Source organism: Triplophysa rosa, linkage group LG11, assembly GCF_024868665.1.
Source record: "Triplophysa rosa linkage group LG11, Trosa_1v2, whole genome shotgun sequence".
NCBI classification, from domain to species: Eukaryota; Metazoa; Chordata; class Actinopteri; order Cypriniformes; family Nemacheilidae; genus Triplophysa; species Triplophysa rosa.
The window spans coordinates 19,318,276-19,331,475 of NC_079900.1; the positions used below are offsets into that span (position 1 = coordinate 19,318,276).

General features: G+C 40.5%; 1 pseudogene; it reads left to right on the forward strand.

Annotated features, from left to right (window-relative positions):
* Positions 1 to 7,867: 7,867 nt before the first annotated feature.
* Positions 7,868 to 7,997, forward strand: LOC130562322 (small nucleolar RNA U3; annotated as a pseudogene).
* Positions 7,998 to 13,200: the final 5,203 nt, after the last annotated feature.

Consider the following 13,200-nt stretch of genomic DNA (forward strand, 5'->3'; position numbering starts at 1 on the left):
ACTGTCCGGGAGGCAGACACACTCTGTCAGTTTAAATCTAGACTAAAGACGCATCTTTTTAATCTTGCATACACTACTCTTCCATAATATAAATCTTCAGAGGGTTTAGGCTGCATTAGTTAGATCAACCGGAACCAAAAACACAACTGATGTACTTGTTGCATCAAAGAGTACAGAACAGTACTCTACTCTCAGCCAGTCTTGTCTCATTGTTCCAAGGTTACCACAGCGAGCAGGATGCAGTTCATGGCCTGACCTGATGGTAGAGCGGAGAATGGGAAGTGGGGACCTGACAAGAGCTGAGATGATAGAGCTGGATAAAGAAGGACGCGGTCTCTTGACATGTCTTCACCACAAAACTTCAAATGCTATTAGATTATTAATGATAATCTTAAACTATAATTTATTTTATTATTAAGTTTATTTATTTTATTTAGCCTTGTTGTGCAAGTTCTCTGGAGCTTGTGCAGAGGCAGCAGCTTTTGCCAGAGGGGAACTGGAATCCCCTGGTTGGGCCTGGGTTCTCCTGAGGTTTTTTTTCTCGATTAGAGTTTTGGGTTCCTCGCCACCGTTTGCATACTCTTTTTGCACTATCTGCCTGACCGGGGGGGCTGCTTTAGAATTTTAAAGTTTTACTTAATTAATATTGCATATAGGAATTTATAGTCTGTTATATTTGACCTGTGCTTCTCTCTCCTTTATCCTAAATGTGTGCTCTCACTGAGCGTGTGTGTGTGTGTGTGTGTGTGTGCGTACTTGTCTGTGTACGTACGTGTGTGTGTGTTGTGTGTGTGTGCGTGCGCATCCGTGTGTGTGTGTGTGTGTGTGTCTCTATGTCTGTGTGTGTTAGTACGTGTGCATATTGTGTGTGTGGAGTGTTTTGTATGTGGGTATGTCTGTCTTCTGTGTTTTCAACCTTTTCTTGTTTCTGCAGGTACAACTTTAATTATTTTGCTTATAGTCAATATGTCTCATGTACAGCTGCTTTGTAACAATGAAAATTGTAAAAGCGCTATATAAATAAAGTTGAGTTGAGTTGAGAAACAGCCTCCGAGCTCCTCTCAAAAATCTGACCACCAATGCATGCCTACCGATCGATTGCCCGTCAACCGGGGAACGAAACGAGGCGATAGCAGCCACATAAACCTTCAGCGTGGACGGGAGGCCACCATTATCCATCCTGTATTGTAGAAAGCGTAACACATCAGACACGGGACATGACACCGGGTCTATACCGCACTCAATACACCACTTCTTAAATACATCCCATTTCAGAGCATATAAGCGTCTAGTGGAAGGCGCCCGAGACTCCGCAATAGTGTCAAGCACTCTCTGAGGATCCCCTGGTTGGGCCTGGGTTCTCCTGAGGTTTTTTTTCTCGATTAGAGTTTTGGGTTCCTCGCCACCGTTTGCATACTGTTTTTGCACTATCTGCCTGACCGGGGGGGCTGCTTTAGAATTTTAAAGTTTTACTTAATTAATATTGCATATAGGAATTTATTGTCTGTTATATTTGACCTGTGCTTCTCTCTCCTTTATCCTAAATGTGTGCTCTCACTGAGCGTGTGTGTGTGTGTGTGTGTGTGTGTTTGTGTGCGTACTTGTCTGTGTACGTACGTGTGTGTGTGTTGTGTGTGTGTGCGTGCGCATCCATGTGTGTGTGTGTGTGTGTGTCTCTATGTCTATGTGTGTTAGTACGTGTGCATATTGTGTGTGTGGAGTGTGTTGTATGTGGGTATGTCTGTCTTCTGTGTTTTCAACCTTTTCTTGTTTCTGCAGGTACAACTTTAATTATTTTGCTTATAGTCAATATGTCTCATGTACAGCTGCTTTGTAACAATGAAAATTGTAAAAGCGCTATATAAATAAAGTTGAGTTGAGTGAGGAAACAGCCTCCGAGCTCCTCTCAAAAATCTCACCACCAATGCATGCCTACTGATCGATTGCCCGTCAACCGGGGAACGATACGAGGTGATAGCAGCCACATAAACCTTCAGCGTGGACGGGAGGCCACCATTATCCATCCTGTATTGTAGAAATCGTAAAACATCAGACACGGGACATGACACCGGGTCTATACCGCACTCAATACACCACTTCTTAAATACATCCCATTTCAGAGCATATAAGTGTCTAGTGGAAGGCGCCCGAGACTCCGCAATACTGTAGTGTCAAGCACTCTCTGAGGGAGGGGTTCTAAGACCCCTGAAACGGCCAGGCATGGAGGCTCCACAAATCCGGGTTGGGGTGCCAAATCGAGCCGTTCGCCTGAGATAACAGGTCGCCCCTGAGGGGAATCCACCACGGAGAGGACACCATTACAGAGCTAAGAACACCGCCATCAGCTCCAGCCGATTTATTTGCCAACTGCTTAGAGACGGCGACCACAGACCCAATGCTGGCCTGCCTTCGCACACTGCACCCCAGACCGAGGAAGACGCATCCGTCGTTACCACCATGCACATTGTCACAAGCCCCAGGGGAACGCCCCGGCTGAACATGCTCAAGTCGCGCCACGGTTCCAAAGCGCTGAGGCATCTGTGAGTTATCCGCACGCACGCACGACCCGAGGACCATGCTCTCCGCGGAACTTGAGTCTTTAGCCACAGCTGCAGAGGACGCATGTGCAAAAGACCCAGGTGGCAGACTGGCGATGCAGACGCCATCAGTCCCAGAAGTCTCTGAAATACCCTCAGCGGAACGTACTGTATGTGATGCGAAAGCGGCACGTGCTGGATGTGCTTTCATATATACTGTGTTTTACGTGCAGTGCCGATCCGTGGCTTCTGTGACCCACAAGTTCAACAATTGTCACAGTTTCACTTTCAGCAGAGAAGCCACTCCCCTACACACATTTAACAAACTGTGTAGTGTCTTTTACATAAAAATATACTTTTAGATGTAATTTTTACCAGATTTTGCAATTTCTGGTAAGTTTTTAGCTTTTTCTTGCTTTATCCCAAAATCAAAGCAATACGATGACTGTGAAAATTAGTGGCTTACTTTAATTATATGCATTTATGGTGAAATTACTACGTTTTCATCTCAATCTGTGTGATTTTGAGAATGATACGTATGCTATCGCTTTAAATTTAGCAAAAATAGACTTGATGCGTAAACGATCATTGCACTGCTGCACCGCGCTGCAACGGACTGGCCGCACTGCTTCAGCGTGCTGTGTGAATGATCTAATCCGTTAACATGGGCATGTAAAAAAATATGCACCGCATACACACAGCAAACGGAGTATGTGTGAAACAGGTGTAAGATGTCGTCACGTTTTCGCTTCTTTGCCAAAGAATATAACATATTTACAAAAAACGCCCTCTAGAGCAAGTTGTCCGTTTTTGGATACTGTAGAAACAACATGGTGAATTTCATGCAAGGGGACCCGCAGTGTATGTTGATAGAAATAGCTCATTCTAAGGTAATAAAAACATAACGCTTAATTATGTAAGGTTTTTATACACCTCTGAAGACACTAGGGCTGTGCAAAAATATTGATACATGTATCTATCGCAATTTTTTTTTCAATAGTGTATCGATAGTGATGCCTCTACTATCAATATTTTTTTTTAAATCTTGTCATATACATACAGCCAAAAGTAAGTGGAAGCGAGCATGGTGAAAAATATAAGAACGCTTGGAGCTCTCAGAGCTGATGTGTGGGTGTGCTCTGGTTTTCAAAATAAGTAATGGAGTCACTTGGCTACTGCAGTGCATTAGACAAAAAGTTTATTAAGAAAAGTAACAATGACATTTATTGTGCTTTCACGGATGTGACACCAGCGCATTTACAGCACGGATGAAGCAGGGTTTTTTTACTGCCCATGTTCAGTGTTTTAACTGTAATCAGGGCTCGACATTAACGCTTGTCCGCTTATCTGGGATAAGTAAAATGTTTTGTATGTGTAATGTATTGATCAAAGGAGACCACATGTGGTTGAACTGCATAGTCTTTTACTTGTGTATCAGTATATCAACAACACTGGAGTCACAGCGCCACACTGTGGTTACTCCAACACAGTATATACATACATGACATCTCCCTTTTTTATTCTTAAAGAACATTTCTGGAAACTAATTTCAACACAACAACATTACTGAACCTAAATACACACAGTATTTACTTTTGCTAATTATTATTTTACATTTATTATTTTAATCGCGGTATCTAATAAGCACTCTAATAGGTCTACCAAATCTTGACAGTCTCTCATCACTTAATGAGTGAAACTGTCCATTTCTCACTGTTGAATTCTCATCCTTCACAGAAGCTGAACAACTTGCACTGACATTATTGTCTCCGCTTTCAGTGGTTTCTTGCTCTTTAATGAACTCTGACCCTGGTGAAGCAACTGCTAAGTCTTCCACATCACCATGTTGAATTGAAGAATTCTCAGACTCTTTTGTTTTCAGCAAGTCTTTTCGATTCCTTCTGAAGGTTCGGCAGTTTTCTTCCTCCCTGATTCTCACATTTTCTCCTGTCTTCAGTTCCGGTAACTTAAATCCTGGACTCGGGGTAGTATGTGCGAATTCCCAGCTGTCTGCAAATGCTCGCATTTCAGCACTTACAAGCTGCCTTCCATTATCCGAAAACAGTTCATCTGGCACCCCATGTCTGGCAAACATTGATTTGAGAATTGCAATGATTTGATTACTTGTTGTGTCATTTAACTTGGCAATTTCTGGATTCTTGGAAAAGTAGTCCACACAGAGAAGATACTCCGCATCTCTGAAGTGAAACAAATCCATACCGACTTTTGCCCAAGCTCTTTCCGGCACAGGATGTGATATGAGAGGTTCTCTGTGATTGCGATTTCTCTGCTTGTTGCAGATGTCACACTTACTGATGATTTCTTCAATTTGCTTTGACATCCCTGGCCAGAACAAGACGTCTCTAGCTCTTTCTTTGCACTTTACAATACCCAGATCTGCTTCATGAATGTTTTCAAGCATCTCACCTCGCATTTTGTTTGGCACAACCAGTTTTCCATTTTTAAACAATAATCCATCAGCGTGACTCAGATCCTCTCTAAACGTCCAGTACTGCTGTATGGGCTTTGGTACTTGAGTTCTTGAGTTTGGCCACCCGGACTGAACCGTTTCTCTGACCATTCTCAACTCTTCGTCGTTCTCTGTTGCTATCTGGAACTGTTCTTTTTTTTTCTTTGAAACCGGTAGCTGATGCACAATCAAACTCACATCCATTTCATCCTCTTCTCTGTTGTCCGGCGTGCAATGCTCTTTAAAGTAAGCTCTGCTCAGTGCATCCGCAATGTGTAGCTGCTTTCCTGGAACATATCTCACCTTTAGGCTGTACTTTTGCAGTCTCATCAGCATTTTCTGTAGTCTAGACGGGGCTTTGTGTTGAGGCTTCTTGAAAATTATTTCAAGTGGCTTATGGTCAGACTCCACCTGTACACAGCGTCCATACAGGTATTGGTGAAATTTTTTGCAACCATTCACAATGGCTAACAGCTCCTTCTCGATTTGTGCGTAGTTTCGCTCACTGTCAGTTAATGCTCTGGAGCCGTATGCAACTGGTTGTCCCTCTTGGAGAATCACAGCTCCTAAACCATCTGAGCTGGCGTCAACTGACAAGGTAAGTGGCTGTTTCACATCATAATATTTGAGCACTGGGTCTGTACTCACTAGAATTTTCAAGCAGTTGAAGCTCTCTTGTTGCTCCTTCTCCCAATGCCAGTGTGTTTCTCCTTCCAGCAGTTTTCTGAGAGGTGCTGTCACTTCTGAAAGATTTGGGATGAACTTTGCCATGTACTGCACCATGCCTAGGAACCTAGAGCTGACTTGTCCTGTGGCTCTGGCATCTCCTGTACAGCTTTCAGTTTTTCTTTATCAGGTTTTAGTCCGTCTTTACTCAGGATGTGACCTATATAGCTGATTTCACTTAGGCCGATCTTGCATTTCGCTTTGTTCAGTTTCAGGTTTATGCTTCTCAGTTTCTTTAATAGTTTTCTCAATCTGTGGTCATGTGAGTCTTTGTCTTCACCCCACACCAAAATGTCGTCCATCACGTTAACAATTCCATTCCTTCCAGATGTTGAGACAAACACCTTTGGAACANCAATACAAATTCTGTCAAACAGGAGCACAGAAAGGTGTTGGTTTTAGGATAAATCTGGGCCAGAATTGAAATGAACTGTTGTTTATATTTGGGTCAGTTCTGCTTTATTTGTTTTGTTTTTGGCTGACATGCGGCATTGCTTTGGCTTGCTTGTGGCCCAAACCTGGCAAACAGGAGCGGTCCACCCAAGTGCCGTCATTCCACGCGGTATGTGGGCCAGATGAGGTGGTATGGGGAGTAAGGTGTGGGCCAGATTTGGGCTGCAAATATTTGCTATCAACAAATGGTTGTGTCCAATAACCCTTGTTATTTCTGAACATAAAATTTACCGGCGTTTCAGCTGGTAGTGGTCTAGATATTTCTTGTCCCATACTCAACGAATGAACACAGCAAATGTTATAAAAGAAAAGTAAAAAACGAAAACTTCCCCCACAAAATCCAACTCCTTTTTTTTGTTACTTATTACAAGTTTGTAATAAAGTCAATATATCAAAGTACATATGCGTCATGTGCCTCTCGCCTTTAAAGGACAAAACCTGGCCCTCGGTTAACGTCACGGAGTGTCACACGCAACTGCAGATTCCCAACACAAACGTGCAGAAACTGCCATCAACAGTATATCACAGGAAGGTTATATAAAAAAACTCTTACCTGTGTGATACTGCTGGAACCCGTAGAACGTCTTTCAGTCTAGCGCGGTCTTCAAAACACAGAATTATCAAAATTTCCCTGGATTACCGATGAGTAAACAGGACGAAGCGCCCACTTGTTAAATTTCTTTAACAATTCCTTACGGACACTAAGTTTCTTTCTGTGTTTTGGATCACCAGTAAAATCAAATCAGAAATAGGTTGGATGTTGTGAGAGAATTCTTCTGCGGATCTGGGAGCACAAAATCAAGACACAGAGAGGCATCAAGCTTTTGAACTCATTTCTTTTAGAAACTACAAGTCTTTATATACGGTGCCAAAAGACATCTGGCAGGTTTCATATGTCCAGGGATTCACAGAATGACCAATAAGGTATAGCAGTTCGGACAAAGAATGTTTAGCTTAGAAGGAATCCCCTCCTCCCATGAATAGCCAGAAGGCATCCCTTCCTCCTACCCTCCTACTATATAGTCAGCAAAGTATAGTGAGCTTAACAATTTCACAATCCTTGATTTTGTGGGCTTGTATTTATTTATGCAGAAATTAAATCTAACAGCTCATTTGAGTATTTTTGTTTTTATTGTTTTCTGGTGTATTCAATTATACGGCGTAACTGTTTGTGTAGTCTTTTGTGTAGCTTTGGTGTTTCTTTGTGAGCGTTAATCTGGCACATAGTGGTGATTCGGTTCACGTGCTCTGTGCTGTTGATGAGTGTTCTTTATTGGTTTGGTGATATTGAGGAAAGGATCATGATCTAAGTGGTTTTATGTCTTTGTGAGTACTTGAAAAAAGAGCTCGCTCTAGGTAACTTACCTTGAGTGAAGTTCTAGAAAGATTAAGATGGATTTCCAGATTTTGCTCATTTGAGAATTTTTGTTTAATTGATTTTTGGTGTATTCAATTATAGGGCGTTACTGTTTGTGTAGTCACAAATTGTGGAAATTGTTCACGTTTCTGTTACTTTTGTAAAAATAATAGAATAAACGTATGGACTTTTCTGCCTGTTCTTTTGAAGTATACGCTTAAAAGTGGCTTGAACCGTTACGTTTGGGCATACGAAACAGGCCAAACCATTGCTGAGGAAATACTCTTCAGAGCAGACTTTCTCTGATGTTTTGGAAGTGAATTTAGGACTATACTTTCAGGGATCATTTCTATAGATTTTTTACTTGGAAATGTGTTTCGTAAGTGTTTGTTTCCCAAACCACGATGATGAGCTTTGGTGCTTCTTTTAGAGCGTGAATCTGGCACATAGTGGTGATTCGGTTCACGNTTTAAATGTAACAATAAAATGCAAAGCCATATAAAAACAATTACAAACAAACAACATCAAGAATGGTGGTTATTATCGCAAAATCATGTAACCACTGGAAGCAATCCCAAAACAGTAACAGTGCGTGTGTATTTGTGCTCTGTGCGTGTGGAGTTGTGTTTTATGCATGTGCGTGTGTGTGTGCATGCTTGCGTGTGTATATTGTGCTTTGTGCATGTGAAGTTGTGTTTTATGCATGTGGTAGTGTATGAGCCTGTGAGCGTGTCCGTTTTCTGTGTGTGTTCACTTTTTCTTGTTTAAACTTGTGTAACTTTAATGTTTTGCTTATAGTCAATATGTTTCATGTACAGCTGCTTTGTAACAATGAAAATTGTAAAAGGCGCCATATAAATAAAGTTGATTTGACTGACTTGACATGGTTTTGCAGTAATAACCACCAATGAAATCAATCCCAACACAGTATTTCTGCTTCATAGTATTATACTACATCAACATTAGCTTACCACAGTATTATTTTTCAACTGTTTATGAGCTACATCAAAGTACATGTTTTGCAAGGCCACATCAGGCAGAAAGAAATGTAAGGTCACAAGTCGATTCCTGAATTCTACCTAATAAAGTCTGCCACTCTGATGTGCTCAACTGACAGCTCTCGGTCAGTCTTCAGTACTTTTGAACTTGCCCCCTCAATTTCCTGCAATTAGAGAAAAAAAATAGTAAACCATATTGTGCTTGCATACATACACTCACAATTAAACAGTAGCTAAAAAATAAAAAGAATAAATGTGAAACATTGACCTCTTTATTATATACTTTAGTTTATTTTACCCCAATCAAATATTTTCCCTTTAGGCAAGAAAACGACACTTAATATCATAGCAGGTCATCTAAAGTATATTAATGATAGATAATCGGTGCAAGAATGAATACATGAATTACTGTACATACATAAACATGTAGAAATTACATACACGGCAGATCTATACAGATTACAGAACTTCAGATCAGACTGTAAATGTGACAGGTGCTATAAAGTAACGTTAAAAGTAACGTTAGGCCTATGTCTCTCTACACTTTCTATTTTAAAACGTTTCTTTCCAGCGTTTCAACTGGCGTGGTAAATAGCTCAGTTTTATTCACGATAAAGGACAGCTAAACCTCTGCAACACAATGCACTGCAACGTAAACGTATGTGAAGAAACATTTTGTTGCTGGAGTTGGCCAGGGACTATTTATTCCAGCGGAAGGATGGCCATTAGTGATTTTACTTCATGAGAAGCAAAGAAGGGGTTGCAGGCACGACGCGGGACATGATTTATTCATGATACAACACAGCCTCCCCTAAATTACCTTGTTTGCTTACATAGGCACAATTTAATGCTCGTTACCTGATCAAATGTATTAACGTTACTGGATAATCGATCAGCGCGTCAATGACGCTCCTGTGGCGGCAGCTGCTTTGTTTTAAATGTGAGCGGTAGACGGCTCAGTCAAGTTCAGAAACATGGCAGAATATGCCTACACGCAGGTTACTGCGCACGAGAGGAGGAGAGAGGATGCGGAAGATAAAAGTTCACACATAAAAGTTAGCCTATTGTCAATTGTCATATTAAAAAATACAAATGTGACGCCAAATATAACGTTACTGTTGCGAATCACTGCTGTTGTTCATTCACTTGTCCGAGTGAAAATAAAGAAATGCTTGTGAAAAACATTGTCGAATACTTAAAATGTCGCAAAGAACAACCTGTCTGAAAATACGACGACCTAAAGACATTGTCGCTGCAAAACAGTTCTAAATTACAGTAACATGGGCCCTAACATTAGCTAAACATATATGAACGAGAAATAATAAAAAACAACGATAATATAAAACATATAAAGACAATTAACGTTAACTTTAAAACATACCTGCTTGTGTGGATGATACCGCTCCCTCGAAACCATCCCTCAAATGGCGGGCTTCTCGTTCATGCGCATTGACGAATACTTCGATGTATAACACAAGAGTAATTCTCTGTCTAGAAAATATCAAACTAAATATAACTAAAATAAGTTGCCATTCACTTGTCTGAGAATTGTTTTTAAAGTACTTAGAAAAATATTGCGAAATGACACCAACTTGGATTGTTCAGTTGCGCTTCTAAAGATTATTAAGAAACTTAAATAAATTCTACAACGTTTTTTACGTTGTTATAAATACTTGAGTAATCAGTGTAAATGTAACAAACATTACATTTTAGTATTTACTTATCTTAATCAATACATGCGCAACTTAAATACCGCTTTAGTTTTTACCCAACATTTTCAAGTTCACACATCAACTAACTTTTTTTATGTAGAAAGACATTAGTTTTTTTAATAAAATTTACTACCCCCAAAAAATCATTTTTTTTCAGTGTACAGCATTTTGGCCTTGCTCAAATACATGATACAATAAGCTATGATGTGAAAAGCCTGTTCACCATAACTGTATCTTACATTGCTGCACAGCACCTAAAAACATAAGGTCTTTTTTGTAAGGTCTTTATCTCTGAAGACAACGTTATGTATATTATATTGCATTTCTGTCAAACGATTCTCCAAGAAATTACACATTGGACCTTTAACAATAGTAAAGCCTCTGATGCCTTACAGCATATACATTGAATAGTTCCTTATGTAATAAGCCAAATTTGGAGACCTATACATACACTGTACTTAAAACACAAGTACTGTGTTGTTACTTTTTGTGTGGGGATTATGACTTGAATTGGTGTGTGCGTGTGCGCGTGGAGGGGGAGGTCAATAATAAATAAAATGACAATTTTAAGACGTCCAGATCATTAGATGACTTGCATTGCTTAGATGACTTAGATTAAACACACTTTTAAACAAACTTTTTAATGAAAATCATTTGTTTACATTATTTACATATACATGTGGGTTTGCTCAGTAAGGTAAAAGGTAAACAATCTGGACACTGGTTGCAGGTTCAGTCACAAAAAACGGCATATTGCAGGTGCATGCTTAAAATGAAACCATTCTGTTGCACAAATAATTCTTTATGTTAAAAGGTTCTACAGACTAAAAACGCTAAACTAAACAAAAAATGGTTCTTCTATGGCATCACTGCAAAGGTGGAGTTAAGAGCAAATGGAGAGGTGGAGCTTGGAGTTGTGGGGCAGAGTCAATCAGGATGAAAGGCAGGATTGATGGAGCCAGTATGTATGGTATGTCCTTCACTGCGTCGACGGGGGCGAGTGAGCAGCCGCTGAAGTAATCGGGGTGAGCCAGGCACTCCTGATAATGATGCCCGCCGTGGCAGTTTCAGAGAGCGTCTTCTGCACTAACAAATACCAGTTCAGAAACAGTATCAGAGTTGCATCTGTTACAATAAAAGCAAATTAACAACATGAACTTACCCCGTGCAGCCACGACGGTCATTAGACGACTCTTGTATGGAGCTCTGTGTAGTTACGATAAGCCGCAGAGGATTTTGTTTCTACACACAAACAACAGAAATAAATGAAACTACATGGCCACATACTTAGGACACTATGGCCCGGTTTCAAAGACAAGCCTTAAGGCTAGTCCCAGACTAAAATGAATGTTTGACCTGTCATATAACTTGCCCAGAAATATCTTGTGAATATCTTGAAATAATATGTTAGTGCCATTGTTTTGTCTCAAGATGCACACCAGTAATGTATTCTTCTAAGGCATTTTTGTAAAAGCAACATAAATATCTTAATTCAACTAAGGCATAGTCCTGGCTTAAGCTAAGCCGTGTCTGTGAAACCGGGCCTATATGTTTTATAAACTGCCTTTATTTCAGCATGACTTATTATTAACTTTTAACTATTATTAACAAATGTATAATTTCCAGCAAACAGCCATAAAGGCCAGACATGAATCTCATTGTTCTTTAAGGAAAAATTGGAACGCTGACTGCATGCCAGGTCGCCAACATTGTTACCCAATACTAATTTCTGAACAGAGTCCAATCACCACAGTTTAACTCATTAAATGTTCGCACATGGGTATCCAGGTGTCTACTTATATTGTGTAATCTTTGAATTGTTTTCTTTCTGTGCCTGTGTGTACCTTTTCGAGGCATGTGGTGGGCAGGTATCCCTCTCGTCCATTCGGCTGTCGTACGTAACACCAGTCAGCATCTTCCCGATACAGCAGTATCACAACTTCACCGGCACAGACAGACGCCTCGTCTTCGTATTCTGCACTGTATCCTGTCACCACAACCACCTCACAACACAACACATGCACTTCACCATCATCACCTGCACCATAAGCTCTATAAGATCAAATACATCTGCAGCTCCAATAAGAAAACAGCTTGTGTGTGTGTTTGTGTGAAGATACCATTTCTCCTTGATGCTTGAAATTCACACTCTTCCGACAAACTGAAACCAATTGTGCAACATCCAATTACACAAAACCCAGTTTTGTTCTTATGCTTTGCAAATGACTCACAGAACAAGACCACTAACCTTGAGGAGACAGCACAGTGGTGAATACTTCAAACTCTTCATGACTCTGGGTGTAGATTTGCTGCATGTTGAGGTCGAATGACACAAATACAAAAGGCCGACGCACACTTTATCTGTTCATTTAGATTCAGTGATACTGCTGTGCTCTCTCTCTTCTTTAAGTAGTCTCTCTCTCTCTCTCTTGCTCTCTCAAACGCACACATCAGTGTTTCGATTGATGCTTTTCTGGGAAAGTAAAGTACTCTTAAGCCTGTTTAAGTCTGCTCCACGTGAGTGTTTACCAGCTGCGGTTCACGTCTCTGTTCAGCCAATCACGCACTTCTAGGAGCCAACACTTTCATCAGCCACTCCCGCTTTCAGAAGCCAAGGTTTAATCAGCCAATCACATACCTCTTGGGGCCAAAACAGGTCAATGACATGCTTCCAAACTCCAAACACTTGATTTACTTTAACCATTCACACTTATGTCACTACACTTTCACCAGCACCAGGTCAGATCCCTGCATAATTTTGAATATTTGTTAATCCTGAATACCACAACCTTATAAATGTTGACAATTTCCATCCATCCGCAATCTGAATTATTGCTCATCTCAAAACAAATGACAAAAATATTTACGCAAGTCTTCAACTAATCTGTCAATCAATAACCTGTAGGCTACACCTCCATTCATGTAAATGTTTGTTTCCTTGGTTCAG